This window comes from Natator depressus, chromosome 9, assembly GCF_965152275.1.
Source record: "Natator depressus isolate rNatDep1 chromosome 9, rNatDep2.hap1, whole genome shotgun sequence".
Classification (NCBI taxonomy): domain Eukaryota; kingdom Metazoa; phylum Chordata; order Testudines; family Cheloniidae; genus Natator; species Natator depressus.
The window spans coordinates 43,802,186-43,816,196 of record NC_134242.1 but is presented as its reverse complement, the minus strand read 5'-3'; the positions used below and the strand labels follow the sequence as shown (position 1 = coordinate 43,816,196).

At 44.2% G+C, this 14,011-nt stretch overlaps 1 protein-coding gene across 1 annotated transcript in view; it reads right to left on the bottom strand.

Moving 5' to 3' along the window:
* The window catches only part of GPC1 (glypican 1), a 329,347-nt gene that overhangs the window by 167,766 nt on the left and 147,570 nt on the right, over positions 1–14,011 (bottom strand). The gene's annotated exons all lie outside the window — the stretch shown is intronic.

Here is a 14,011-nt window from a genome sequence, read left to right as displayed (position 1 = left end):
TCCCATTCTGGAGCAAGTTTCCACAACCATGACCAAACAGGGGGAGTTTGAAAGTCAATAGCATTTAGGTGCCAAACTCCCTTTTGTGTCTTTTAAAATCTCCTTCTTTACTCTTTTTAAAAATGAAACTTTATAATTCGCTGAAGCTGACAGTATGAGCAGAAACATGCCAATATGGCATGTTCTTGCTCAATATGGTCCTTGCTCACATGCCAGCTCTTTGTTCTACTAGACCCGCCTTATGTTTGACAAAGTGTATCAATAGGGGAAAACTGTGCTGCCCCAAATTTGACACCATCACTTCCTGAGAGGGAGAGAAGAAGAACTCTGAAGGTGAAAAGCCTGTTTTAAACACAAGCCTTTTTGATAAGTAGCAGCAATAACAATAAGATCTGAAATGTGAGAGAATTCGTATTTTAAATTTGATAATTCAACAAAATTCTATAATAGGCATATCCCTCCAGTGCCTCCTGCAACCTCTCTGTTGGGGCAAAATAAATGTTTGCATAGGCACAGTTGGCAGCATCATTTAAACAATTACCTGCTTTTTTTTAGGATTCTTGAGAAAGAGCCATCCACCTGCAAACATGCCTTGGATATCCCCCGGCTCCCAACCAGAGAGCAACTGAACGTAATCAGACATTTTTTCAAAAATCTTGTTTTAACCATGCACTGAGATAATCCACTGAATAATTACACTGAAGTCAACATATTTAATGTAATTTGATTGTGATTGCCAACAATTTTGCTGGCAATTTTAGAGGATTGCTGTCTTAATGTCATAGCTGAGCTGAAACATATACTTTAAACCATGTCTTGTCTTGTGTTGTGTTGTGTTTCTCTAGTCTGTGTTAAAGCCTGATCCTGCAAGCCTTCCAAATGGAGAATGTTCCATTAAAATCAATGAGAGCTCCTCATGTATAAAGCTTACATGCTATAAGTTCTTCAGGGCAGAGAATGCATCTTACCCTGTTAAGCACAATGTTAATTAGTAGCACTACAGAAAATATTTTTGCTCCTGATGCTTGGTTTTTTGGATAGATGTCATCCACTATTTGTTGGTGTAAGCCTGCATAGGCTCTATGTACCCTGCCATACACAGCAGAACCACACTGGCTCTGCTGCCATCTTTGCGAGGTGGGAGGGCAGGATTTTGCCCATAGCAGACAGACGACATGGTGGACGCTCGCACAGTGCGTTCAGGGCCTGAGCCCATATAACTGGAATCAGTGGGAGTCTTTTCATTAGGTTTGGCAGGACCAGGACAACTCCAGCAAGGTTCTATCTGAACTTCTGCCTCTCTAACCTGCAGCCACATCATGTTGCCCAAATGTGACTTGCAGTTATTACCTTGAGTCCTGTTCTTTCAGAGGCCCTTCACCTACGCTTCTACTTCACTGTGTTGCATAAGACTACATTAAATTAAACTTCAGCGCCTGAATTTCCACCGCTGGCCTCCACTTGCTCCTGCCTTCCCATCTTAGGGAAGGCAAGATTTCCTATAAGGTCTCCTGACTCCAAGTGGTCCTTTCTCTTGGCTTCCCCCAAGGAAAAAGACACAAAAGAAACCAATTGGCCCAGATAGGCAAAAGAGCAGGAGCAGAAAGATCCCATTTCAGAAGAACCACACACAAACACCGCGTAACATGACACCCCCGCCAAATAAAGTTTTAACTGTCTTTCTTGTCTAACATCTTTCTTGCCCCAGTTTTCTCTCTCATTAACTAGACTCTTACAATCCATTCCAGCACCCTGCCCCATACTTATAAAACTACATTTGTATGAAAAAGCCAGTGTGAGGATTACTGCCCTGCTTGGGGGCAGAGGAAGAGCTATAGGTTCTCACCAAGACATACCCTTGTTTCCTGTCATGGAAAATTAAAAACTTGCTTCTTGCCAAGATTTTTCAGTTACTGGCGTACACTCCTCTGACTCACATAGCTTGTAACAAGGGATTTAGTTTTATTTACACTTGCCCTACTGGAGTACACATCCATTAAATACAGCATTACAGTCTTTCCACTTCGCCTTCATTTGCAGTCAGTTTGAGGTGAGGTCTTGCTGCGCTGGACTTCATTTAAGGGTCTCCAAACAAACTCAAAAGGCTGCCTTTACCAATGCACGGCCTTGAGTCAGGACAGATTTTGAGATAATCTTAGTTTTGCTTTAAAAGTAAGGCTTCATCCTGCACACACTTAATAATATGAGTAACTTTACACAGGAGTAGCCCCATTCCTCCTGTGTGTAAAGTTAGTCACAAGCTTAAGTGATTGTAGAGACAGATGAAGAGTCATTAGGAACCCTTTAAAATCCTGCTAATAAACCAATGTCTTCCCGCCACTCCATGCAATATGACCTGGCATCTATTTCAATCCCCTTCTTTCCAATGTAACAAAAAGGTTTCAGGCTGTGGAGTGGGTACAAAAGAACAGCCCCCTTTCAAACATGAAACTGCCAAGCTGGAAACCATGGCATGCATGCTTCATGGCTCCATTGAGGAGACGACTGCACACAGGTCTCGCCTTACCATGAGGCGAACTGAGGCGGCCATCTCAGGTGCCAGACTGTAGGGGGGCGCCTCTAGGACCCAGAGTGTAGAAAATTGTGTCTGCTGCTGGTGCGTATGTATTCTCTCTGCTCTAGATGCACAGAGATGGCGGAGTGCTGTGCTGGAGGAAGGAGGGCACAACAGACATAACAGGCAGGCAGGAGAAAAGGTGAGAGGGAATAACAGAAAGCAGCAGGACCTGCAAGGAGGGAGAGGAGGAAGAGCCTCTTATGTACCTCTCTAGCACCCCCAGGAGCCTGGACTGATTAACACCAGCTTCTCAGGGAGCTTCCTGTTTCCTGCTGCTTCCCTGAACCCACATGAGGAGAACAGGCAGTCAACTGAAATAGTAGGAGCCAGTTAGGCCCTTTAGATGCTGATATCTTCCCTCACTTAGGCCCTGCTACCAGCCTGCTAATCTGTCCCCTTCAACTGAAAGTTGAGACCCACTATAGCTGGCACAGAACAGCAGTCATGAGGGAAAGAAGAAAACGCCCCTCTGGGGCAGCATTCAGAAAAAGAAAGAGAGCTTTTCTATCCAAGCAGGAAGGAGCTGTCCTGAGATACATAGACACAAATATTCATAGTGAGCCTCCTGGCCCCAGTGAGGATGTGAGTGGTGAGATGCCGCCTGATCTTCCAGTTAGTCAGAGTGCAGGTGACCTGGCAGCTACTGCAGCATCCATATCTCCATCTCAAATGGATGTAACTATGCACATTCCCGAAGAAAAGTGTAGATCAGAGAAGAGAGTGGTGGAGGCACAAGAAACAGCTGCTGCTGAGGTTAGTTCCTTAAGTCTAGATGATCCAGGACTATGGACCCACTTGAGCAGTAGCCCGAGGGACTTCCTTGTACTGCATGGGCCACAGCAAGTAAAAAACTTCATGTTCCCCAAAGACAATGAAAATAGAAGTTTCCATCCAATACATTATTGGCGTGAAATCCCCAATGGTGACAAAGGGGAGAGGCCATGGCTTATGTACTCAAAAACCCAGAATTCTGCATCCTGTTTTTGCTGCAAACTCTTCTAGTCTAATGTTCCAGCCACATTGGGTTCTACAGGAACAAAGGACTGGAAAAACCTGGCTAGAAATCTGGCATGCCATGAGAACGCAGCAGACCACCAGAGAGCATTCCATAGGTGGAAAGAGCTTGAGAGGAGACTAAGGTTAAAGGCCACCATAGATGATCAGCATCAGAGTCTCTTTACTGGCAAAATGTTCTGAAAAGGCTCATTGCCATTGTGAGAATGCTTGCTACCCGAAACCTAGCACTGCGTGGCACTTCAGATCAGCTGTATGTGCCAAACAATGGAAACTTCCTTAAAATTATGGAGCTGATGGCTGAGTTTGATGCTGTACTCCAGGAGCATCTAAGAAGAGTCACCACCCAAGAAATGTACACACACCACTACCTTGGAAAAACAATTCAAAATGAGATCATACAGTTACTGGCAACAAAAGTCAAACAGAAGATTGTAGCATATCTGAAGTCAGCAAGATATTACTCTGTTATTCTGGACTGCACACCTGACATCAGCCATACTGAACAAATGACTTTAATGGTGCGTTTTGTAACAACAACAGAACCTAGTGAAAAGGTCCCTGCAATGGTGACTCTCAGAGAGCATTTTCTAGAATGTATTGACATTGATGATACTACAGAAGCTGGTATGACAAATGTGCTTTTTAAAAAGCTGGAAGATACGGGAATTGTGATAGCTGACATGAGAGGTCAGGGCTACAATAATGGTGCCGACATGAGAGGAAAGAACAGAGGAGTGCAGACATGGATCAGAGAATTAAACCCTCGAGCTTTTTTTGTCCCATGCAGTTCTCATTCACTGAACTTGGTGGTCAGTGATGCAGCATCAGCTTCTAGTGAGGCTGTTGAATTTTTTAATGTAATTCAAAGCATCTATGTATTTTTCTCTGCATCAACTCATCGATGGCAAATTTTGAAGCAACATCTGGGAACATCCTCTCTGACACTGAAACCCCTGAGTGCCACATGATGGGAAAGTCGAGTGCAGGCGATAAAGCCTATCCAACCCCAAACTGGGAAGATAGATGATCTCATAGTTGCCAGTATGGAGGATAATGCTATGACAGGAACTGTTCGCGGGAGAACAGTGGCAGAGGGAACTGGAATCACCAGAAACATACATAACTTCAAATTTCTGTGTGGCTTAGTGTTGTGGCATGACATACTGTTTGAAATAAATGTTGTAAGCAAGAGACTCCAAGGTGTTGACCTTGATATATCTGGAGCAAGGGAACAACTGGACAAAGCAAAGTCATACCTACAGTCTTACCGGTCAGATGAGGGATTTCAAAACGTTCTGAAGAGTGCACAGAAGTTGGCAGAGGAACTTCACACTGAAGTTATTTTCCCACCCATTCAAGAATACAAGAGTCACCGAAGAAGACATTTTGATTACGAGGCACGGGATAATCCCATAAGAGACCCAAAACAACAATTCAAAATTCATTTCTTTAACCAGGTGCTAGATTGTGCAATGCAGTCAGTTGAAGAACGTTTCACGCAGCTCTAAGAACACAGCAGCATATTTGGGATGTTGTATGATATTTCAAAACTCCTCACTATACCTGAAGAAGACCTACACCAGCAATGCAGGGCACTAGAGACAGTGTTGACACATGATGACATGCGCGATATTGATGCGAGTGATTTAGGTGATGAACTGAAAGCCCTTTCAAGATACATTTCAGCAGGATCAACTCCCAAGGCTGTTCTGGAATACATGTGCACAAATAAGATGACCACCCTCTTTTGAAATGCTTTTGTTGCTCTGCACATACTTAACACTTCCTGTAACAGTTGCCAGTGGAAAACACAGCTTCTCCAAGCTGCAGTAAATAAAAACACATCTACGCTCCACAATGATACAGGAGAGGCTGGTCTGCCTTGCAACCATCTCAATAGAGCATGAGCTGACCCAGACTGTGGACCTTCAGGAAGCAGTTCAAATCTTTGCAACCAAGAAGGCACAGAAAGCACCACTTTGATTATTCAAACTGATAAAAATGCCAGTGTTTACTATACAGACAAGAAAAGTTACATTTGTTCAGGAGTTTGAAAGTTAAGTGTTACTTAAAATTTTTGAACAAGGCTTTTTAAGTTGTTAGTTCTCCTTTATTGGGGTAAGTAGCAGTGCAGTACCATGAGAGGAGTAGAACAGGAAGAAGGCAGAATTGAGACCTTTCAAAGTTTTGGCCCAAACGAGGGGGCATGGGGGCGTCATTTGAACTCCCCCCCTCAGGTGCCAAAATGTTGCGGGCCGGCCCTGACTGCACATTCATCAAAGTTGCAGGTCCCTTTGCAATGGATTTTAGAAACAAAAGAAAGGAACAAAACTTGAGGCTTTCCAGTCCAGAGGAGAACAGCGTCTCCCCTTGGGGAGGAAGCAGCACTGAGAAACAGAACCCAGCACAGTGTCAAAGTTTCATTACACACAATGAGAAGCAGCAAAAGTTTGAGAGTCACTAATTAAAACATCACATGACCAAACAAAAATCTCCACCCTCCCATCCCTATCAAATGCATGGGGCACATTTGAGTAAATGGCATCATTCCAAAACCTTTCTGTGCTAACAGAGCACCAAACAGCCTCCAGCTAACGCTTTTCAGAGAAAAGGAATGGAAGATTCACAGAAAGACAGAAAAGAAAAACCTCAAAGCTAAAATTGCTTATTTTTCCACAACTTTTGTGGTTTGAATCTAAAAATCTATTTTAAGCACTTTTAACCCAAAGCAGACTCAGTTCTTTTTAAAACAATATTTATTTTCAACACCACAGTATTTTATCTCACTGGGAGAGTGAAGTTTCCAGCATTCCTCTTTGCAATTCAAATGCATTGCACAAAAGAGTTTTAAAGCCCTGTGAAAAAGCTGTGCTTTGGTTTTTAATATGACCTATACTTGCAGTCATTATTTATTTATGGGCTCAAACTAGGTGTGCTACACTTTGTATTTTTGCTTTCCATTTATTTCAGAGGGCACTCATTTGCTAATTTGCCTTTATAATGTCATTTTCTTCTTTGCTGAAGTAGTGTTATAATTATCTCTATATACATTTGGCAAGAGATTGCCTGCGAATATCTAAAGTTAACAGCCAGGTATAGAAAAGTACTGTAAGGAGTAAATCCGTGAGTATGTGCTTCTTCCCCATAGAGCTCTTAGTTAAGAAGCTTCTCCTAGTATAAAGATGATGCACATTGTTACCATTCTGTTTAACATCACATTACTCCTACCTCCCAAGAAAAGCTTTACAAAGTGGAAGCAGAGCATTACAGAAGCAAATTTAGAAGCTGATTTACGGCCTAACCCAAACCCCAATGGAAAGACTCCCAATGACTCCAATAAACTTTGGATCAAGTTCTAAGAGAACCAACCTTTCAATTTCAGAGGCTTGGATTCCAATAGTATCCAAGATCACGAGCCTGGCCATCTCTTCCTAACTCTTGTTTGTCCAAATCTCCAAACCACTACAGCACTGTTGGCAAGTGAAGCTCAGGAGTGATGTAGGACAGTTATGATGCCGAGTCAAGAGCGAGCTGCCTTGGCAGAGCTGTGTGGCGAAGTCTGCCCGGTATCTGCCCACACTGTGCTTGGCTCAACCCAGGGATATTAGCTCCTCGCTTCCTTAAGTATTCAAAATTCACTCCCATATTTTTAATAAAGAGAAGATATAAATTCAAAATTACATTCTATACTTTAAAAAAATAAACACAATCCGCTTGCCTGATAGTTCAATTGGTAGTACAAAACACCGTCCTACAGAAGACACAGATTTCCTGAAGAACTTTCAGATTCTCATTCTTCTTATGCCAGCAGACCCTTGGAAAAGCCAAAGGGCCAAACTCTCTGCCACAGTACACATTGGCTTCAAGATATGTTCATGGTGTGTAACATCAGCACAGAATGTGTCCCACAGAGTTATAACCTCTTTATAACAGCCTTTAACATATTCAAAGGCTATCAGGCCCCTCCCTCAGTCTTCTTCTCTCAAGACTAAACATGCCCATTTTTCTTAACCTTACCTCACTGCTCACATTTTAAGCCTTTTATCATTTTTACAGCTCTCCTCTGGTCTCTCTCCAATTTGTCCACATCTTTTCTCAAAGTGCGGCTCCCAAAATGGGACACAATATGCCAGTGGAGGCCTCACCAGGGCCAAGTAGAGTGGAACAATTACCTCCCATGTCTTACATATGACACGCCTGTTAATACACCCCAGAACGAGATTAGCCTTTTTGGCAACAAGATCACATTGTTGGCTCATGTTCCATTTGTGATCCATATAACACCCAGATCCTTTTCAGCAGTACTACCATCTAGCCAGTTTTCCCCATGTTGTAGTTGTACAGCTGATTTTTCCTTCCTAAGTGTCGTGCTTTGCACTTGTCTTTTTTTAATTTCATCTTGCTGATTACAGACCAATTCTCCAATATATCAAGGTTGTTTTGAATTCTAATCATGTCCTCCTAAGTGTTTGCAACCCCTCTTCCCCTCCTCCCCCCTCGCTTGGTATCAACCGTACATTTTATAAGCAAACTCTCCACTCCATTATCCAAGTCATTAATGAAAATATTGACTAGTACTATTTGTATACTAATAATGCTTCCCTATCTCAAAGAAGTTGAGAGATTTAATTAATTGTTTGTAAAGGGCTTTGGGTTATTTGGATGGAAAGTATTTTAGTATATAAATGCAAATTTCAAAATTATTTCCCCCAAGAGGTTCATTTATTTCAGATTTATTTTAAATCAGTTGTAACTCTTCCACTGGTATTTGAGGCCATATATTTAGGTGTTCTCCAATTCTCTCCCAAAAACTCATTTTATTCTTCTAGATTAGAGGTTCTCAAACTGTGGTCCGTGGACCACCAGTGATCCACAAGCTCCATTCAGGCAGTCCGCGGATAGTTCCCTATAAGGTGCACACTAGGGCGGCCGCACACGAGAGAATGAAGGGCCATCCACCTAATTAGTGGAGCCGCGCAGGTGTGGCTCCACTAATTAGATGCCTGGACCCTGAAAAAGACACACATGTAAGGTGAGGTTGTGGCCTTGGGGGGGAATAGGGAGTAGGTGGGAGGGGGCAGTGCGGTGGGGGGAATTTGGGACATGCAGGGCTGCGGTGGCTAGAGAAAGAGACGACTTTCCGCAGCTCCAGGGCTGCGGCTGCTGGGGAGAGACAGCCCTCCTTCCCAGCCTCAGCTCGGGGGCTGCTGCCAGGGGAGAGAGGGCACATCCATTGCATTAGAAAGGTAAGACTACTGATATTAAAATATGAGTTGTGTGCTTTTATTTGTAGAACAAAAAAAGTTAATTTTTTTATATAGCACTTTTATGCAAAGTGCTTTACAACAGTTAGCTAACAGTACAAACAACATTTGAAAAGATCATTAAATGGTCCGCCGAGACCCTCAGCAATTTTCAAGTGGTCCACGAAAAAAAAAGTTTGAGAACCCCTGCTCTAGACCAAAAATTTCCTAAAAAGTGGCCACTGACTGCATGCATCAGATTTTGGGTGCCCAATCTGAGCACTGCAGCTCCTTGGTGTTCTCAGATTGGGCACTCAAACATTGAGACACCTACTCAGTTAAAAATTTGGCTGGTCTTTCTAATTTTCAGGTTTGCTGTAATTAAGTGAAATCTCAAATACATCTCTCCTTCAGCCAGCTTTCTAACTGTAGCTGTAAAATAATTCAGGGGCATCAAAAGTTCAGCCCATTGGTCAGAGTCAGCTAGTGAATGGTTTGATCCAAACGGCCAAGGAATTCCAAAGTTATCCCACTTACTGCCCCTGGTATACCTCTGTATTTCTGCTCGCCTAATTCCTATCAATGCTAATGACAGTCAGATGCGGGCACTGATGAAGAATAAAATAGTCAGCCAAAGTGTACGCTGCTGTTTTTGCAAGTGTCAACGTAATTGCGGCAGGCGAAAAGCAAGGCAGGAGAACAACAGGACATGTCAGAAAAGTTGCGAACATCTTGCAAAGAAGCAAGACAACAGAAGAAAATCCCATGCCCTGTGTCTGAGGGTCATTTCAGAGCCTTTTCATCTGAAAGTGATTATCACCACCAAAGAAGCAATTCTCTGATGAAGGGAGGGAGCCACAACTTACTGCTTCTACTCTTGCACCTATATTCAGTCGGGCCTGTCACCTGAGGATCTCAAAGCACCTCATGTCAGTCAGCTAGCTCACATCTATTCTTATGGCAGTAGTACCATGTCATCAGCTCCCATTGCTGCCATCTCAGAACTCCAGGCATGCATAAGGAGACAGCCAGTGCTCCCAACCTTCCCTCTGCCCCGTGTGCATACATGTGTATGCTCTTGGGCCTGGCTCCCCTCTGATTTCTGGGATGCATACACCCTTGTGCGTACACCCTTGTCCTTCCCACAACCAACAGTCTCTGAAAGAGGGCGCTCCCCACCCCCAGCTCTTCCTTATCCTCTCCCGGTGTCCCTGGCTTCTGGGGCAGGTGAGAGAAGAATGTCCTCATATGCTCCGCAGGTGAATCCTGCCCCTCGACAGATATTCCGCAGAAGAGCAGTAGGTTGTCAAAGCACGTGGGTGCTGAGGAAGAGCACTGGCTGACCCTGCTAGCAGCAGACCCAGCGATCAGCACCAAGTTACAGGTCAGAGAGCACCCCCCCACACTCCATTCACTGTGTAAGGTAGCTAGCTATCATTATACCTGTTACAGAGAGCCATGGATAGGTTCAATGACCTGCCCAACATCACTGCTATCAAACACAGCCTAACAGTGTTGCTTGCTAAACCAGAGTGCAATAGAAAGCTATTTGTATAGGAAATCAGGATCTTAGCCAACCAGGGTAAGTCTTGTTCCTGCCCTTTAAAAGGTTTGTCTGTGAAAACCAGTTACTTTGTTAGCCTAAAGGGTAAATACGAGGTCATCTAATTCTCTGCTGATTGCTTATATTGCAAAATGCTGGTTTATTGGTTTTAGGTTTACATTTAATGCCAGTGGAGTCACTAAAGTGCTTGCACATCATATCCACAGCAGTTCTTTCATGTTCTGCCAGAATACTTTGGGCTACATTTTCCCCTCTGTCCTCAGAAGTAAATGGGAGGACAGCATGCCTGGGGGCAGGCATGGAAGGGGAGCACTAGTTCTGAGGGATGGGTAGGGAGGATCAAGGAAGGAGGAATGCCAGCTCAGAAGCAGAGGGTGGCGCGCCATGGAAGGTGAGCACCAACTCAGAGATATGGGGCGGGGTGGAGTAGTAGTGCCAGTTTGGATTTACAATTTCTCTGGCTCCTTGACTCCTAGGGGCTCTCTACAGATTGCGAGGTATGGAGGGTATGATGCAGCTGGGAGCCTCATCTGTCTGTGGCCTGCCCCATTGCAGGCTCTGTGAATATCTGATAGGACATCTGATCAGAAATTAATACTGCAGGAAGCAGGAACTCCTCTACAGCTGTTAATATACAGCTATGGAGGGAGACAGGCGATAAATGCTATCAGTGCAGCTGTGCTGAGATATGCGGGCCTCCCTGGGTGTCTTGGGATTCATATGGCTCTACGGAAATTCACTGGCTTATGAGGCCAAATCCTGCATGGAGCAATGCAGAGGAATCTCAGTGGGACAAATTCTCTGCTAGGGTAATTCCACTGCAGAAGGGGTTACTCACTTTGTGCAGTAATGGTGGTTCCTCCAGATGCCTGCCCCTATGGGTGCTCTACTGCAGATGTGCATGAGTCTCCCAAGTCCTTGATCAGAGATTTTCAGTTAGCAGTGTCCTTTCAGCCCGCACATGCACCCTATGCCTCCTCGTGCCAAAAATCAAGGTAGCATATGGGTGTGTGGGCATACCACCCTCAGTTACTTCTCCACCCAAATATCCCCCAGCGAACAGTCTGAAGCAGAGGGGAAGGAGGGTGAGTACTGGAGCAGCCATAGGGGGACGCATCTGGAAGAACCACAGTTACTGCACAAAGTGACTAACCGCTTCTTCTTCTAAGAGTTGTGTGCCAACAGGTGCCCCACTTCAGGTGACTCAAGCGGTATCCCCAGATGGAGGAGAACCTTAGTTAAGAATTTAGGGTGTGGATGTAAAGAGCAGGACTCCAGTTCATCCATTATTGAGAGATAATGTACATCTAAATTCTTGTGGTGACGAGTACAGTACAATGTGGTAGCTGAGGTCACCAAAGCAGACGATACCACTGATAGTGGACATACCAAAGTATATGCCGATGGTGTCTGGCACAGTTACTTATTTGATGCCCTGTGTGCTGAGCGCGTAGGTACCGGTGGCTGGGCTGAGCGCATAGGTACCGGTGGCTGGGCTGAGCGCATAGGTACCGGTGGCTGGGCTGAGCGCATAGGTACCGGTGGCTGGGCTGAGTTCAATGGTGACAGTCCTGACTGCGTATGCTCATCCTCCTTGCTCATAGAGGGTACTGAGGCCTAACTGAAGCTGCTTCTCTCCTTTCAGCTCCAGAACATTGTGGCCCCACTGGCACAAGAGGAAAAGTCCTTCGACTCAACAGTACTGAGTCGAAAGGTCAAGGCTTTGGAGACCATAGATCTTGTCGGGGACCTGAACTTCTTCGGAGCTGGCTCCGTAAGGCGAGAGTCTGCACTCCTCTTTTTAGAAGCCTCCTCTGGCACCTCCAACGTTCTCCCTTTCTTAGGGGAAGCCTGTGCCAAGGCTGAAAAGGCACTGGATCTGACAGACAGATGTATAGGGTGTCTCCTGACCTGATGAAGAAGCTGGCCGAAGTAAATGTTCCATCATTAACAGTCTGAGTTTAATCTCCCTGTTTTTTTCTTGCCCTGCATTTGAGGGCCAGGAAGAAGCCGTCCTTCTGGGAGAGGTGGGATTCCCCTAAGCAAAAGGACACACTTAGAGTGGCTGTCACTTGTAGCTATAGCCTCTTGGCAGGAGAGGCAAAGTTTGAATCCTGGCAAGCCAAGCATGCCCTGCCAGGTAAAGAAGTCTCCTGGAGGGAAGAGAGCAGAAAAAAAACAATCCTCTCACTATTATAATTAGTTAGCTAACTGTACTAAGTAACTAATCTTAACAACTATAGAAAAACTGAAAAGCCAAGGCACACTCAAGGTGGACATGCTAAGGTTCCAGCTCAGGCTGAGGTGGCTAAGAAGGAATGGAGGGCAATTTGCCTGCACAGCCCTATATAGCCTTGGTGTCCAGCAGGAGGAGGCATCTGGCACGAGCACAGGCTGAACGGACACTGCTAATTGATTATATCTGATCAACAGCTTGAGAGGCACAAGTGCACCTGAAGTGGAGCACCAGGGGGACACTACTCAAAAAAGTAGTGTATAATTATTTCAGTTTTTGTCATTCACATTAAATGGAGTTATCCGAGCAGAGAATATGACTCAGGAAGTTGAAATTGTTTCTGCAAAGAGGAGAATATGGCCCTTTATTATTGTTAGAGCCAAAAACCCAGATCAGAACAGTACAGATCTGGATCCAGATTAAACTTTGTAGCTCAAGCCTATCTAATTATTTTTGAGGTTGACATTCATCTTGCTATTGGGATATGACCCTGTACAGAAAATAGTGGAGGCATGCTTGTATTTGCATCACTGAGTACCAATGAGTAATTTTTAATAATGTGGGATTCATTCCACATACGGTAGAACCTCAGAGAGTTACGAACTGACCAATCAACCACGCATCTCATTTGGAATCGGAAGTATGCAATCAGGCAGCAACAAAGACAAACACACGCAAAAAGCAAATACAGTACTGTGTTAAACATAAACTCCTAAAAAATAAAGGAAAAGCAGCATTTTTCTTCTGCATAGCAAAGTTTCAAAGTTGTACTGAGTCAATGTTCAGCTGTAAACTTTTGAAAGAACAATAACATTTTGTTCAGAGTTACAAACATTTCAGAGTTACGAACAACCTCCATTCCTGAGGTGTTCGTAACTGTGCAGTTCTACTGTACCATCCACACAACTGTCAAACTCACTACACAAAATACAACGGCAAATACTGGGTATTCTCTTTTCAATCTAAACTCTATCACATTGCAGTGTTGGTGTTAACTGGCTGAGAACTTTTGGAAAGAGCACGGGCCAATCTTGCCCACCTTACCTCACAGACTTCAGTGGTGCTAGTGGTGTGAGCACGATGATCAGGATTCGACTCTAAATTGGTATTCTACTGAAAATGAAATATAATTTTTGTTGTTCCCAATGGAGAGTGACTGAATGTCTTGGGGAGGGGGGTGGTGATCATGAGAATACAGGTTTTTTCCAACTCCACACCACTGGTCTGAATTTGTCCCAACATCAGCAGCATTTTTATCTCCTTACCATTTGATGGTTCCTCAAATAGCCAGCACTATCTGCAATCAGATAATATTCTCATTTCAGATAAAGAAAACAAGCCCCGTGCTTTGCACCTTTTAACATCAATGCTAA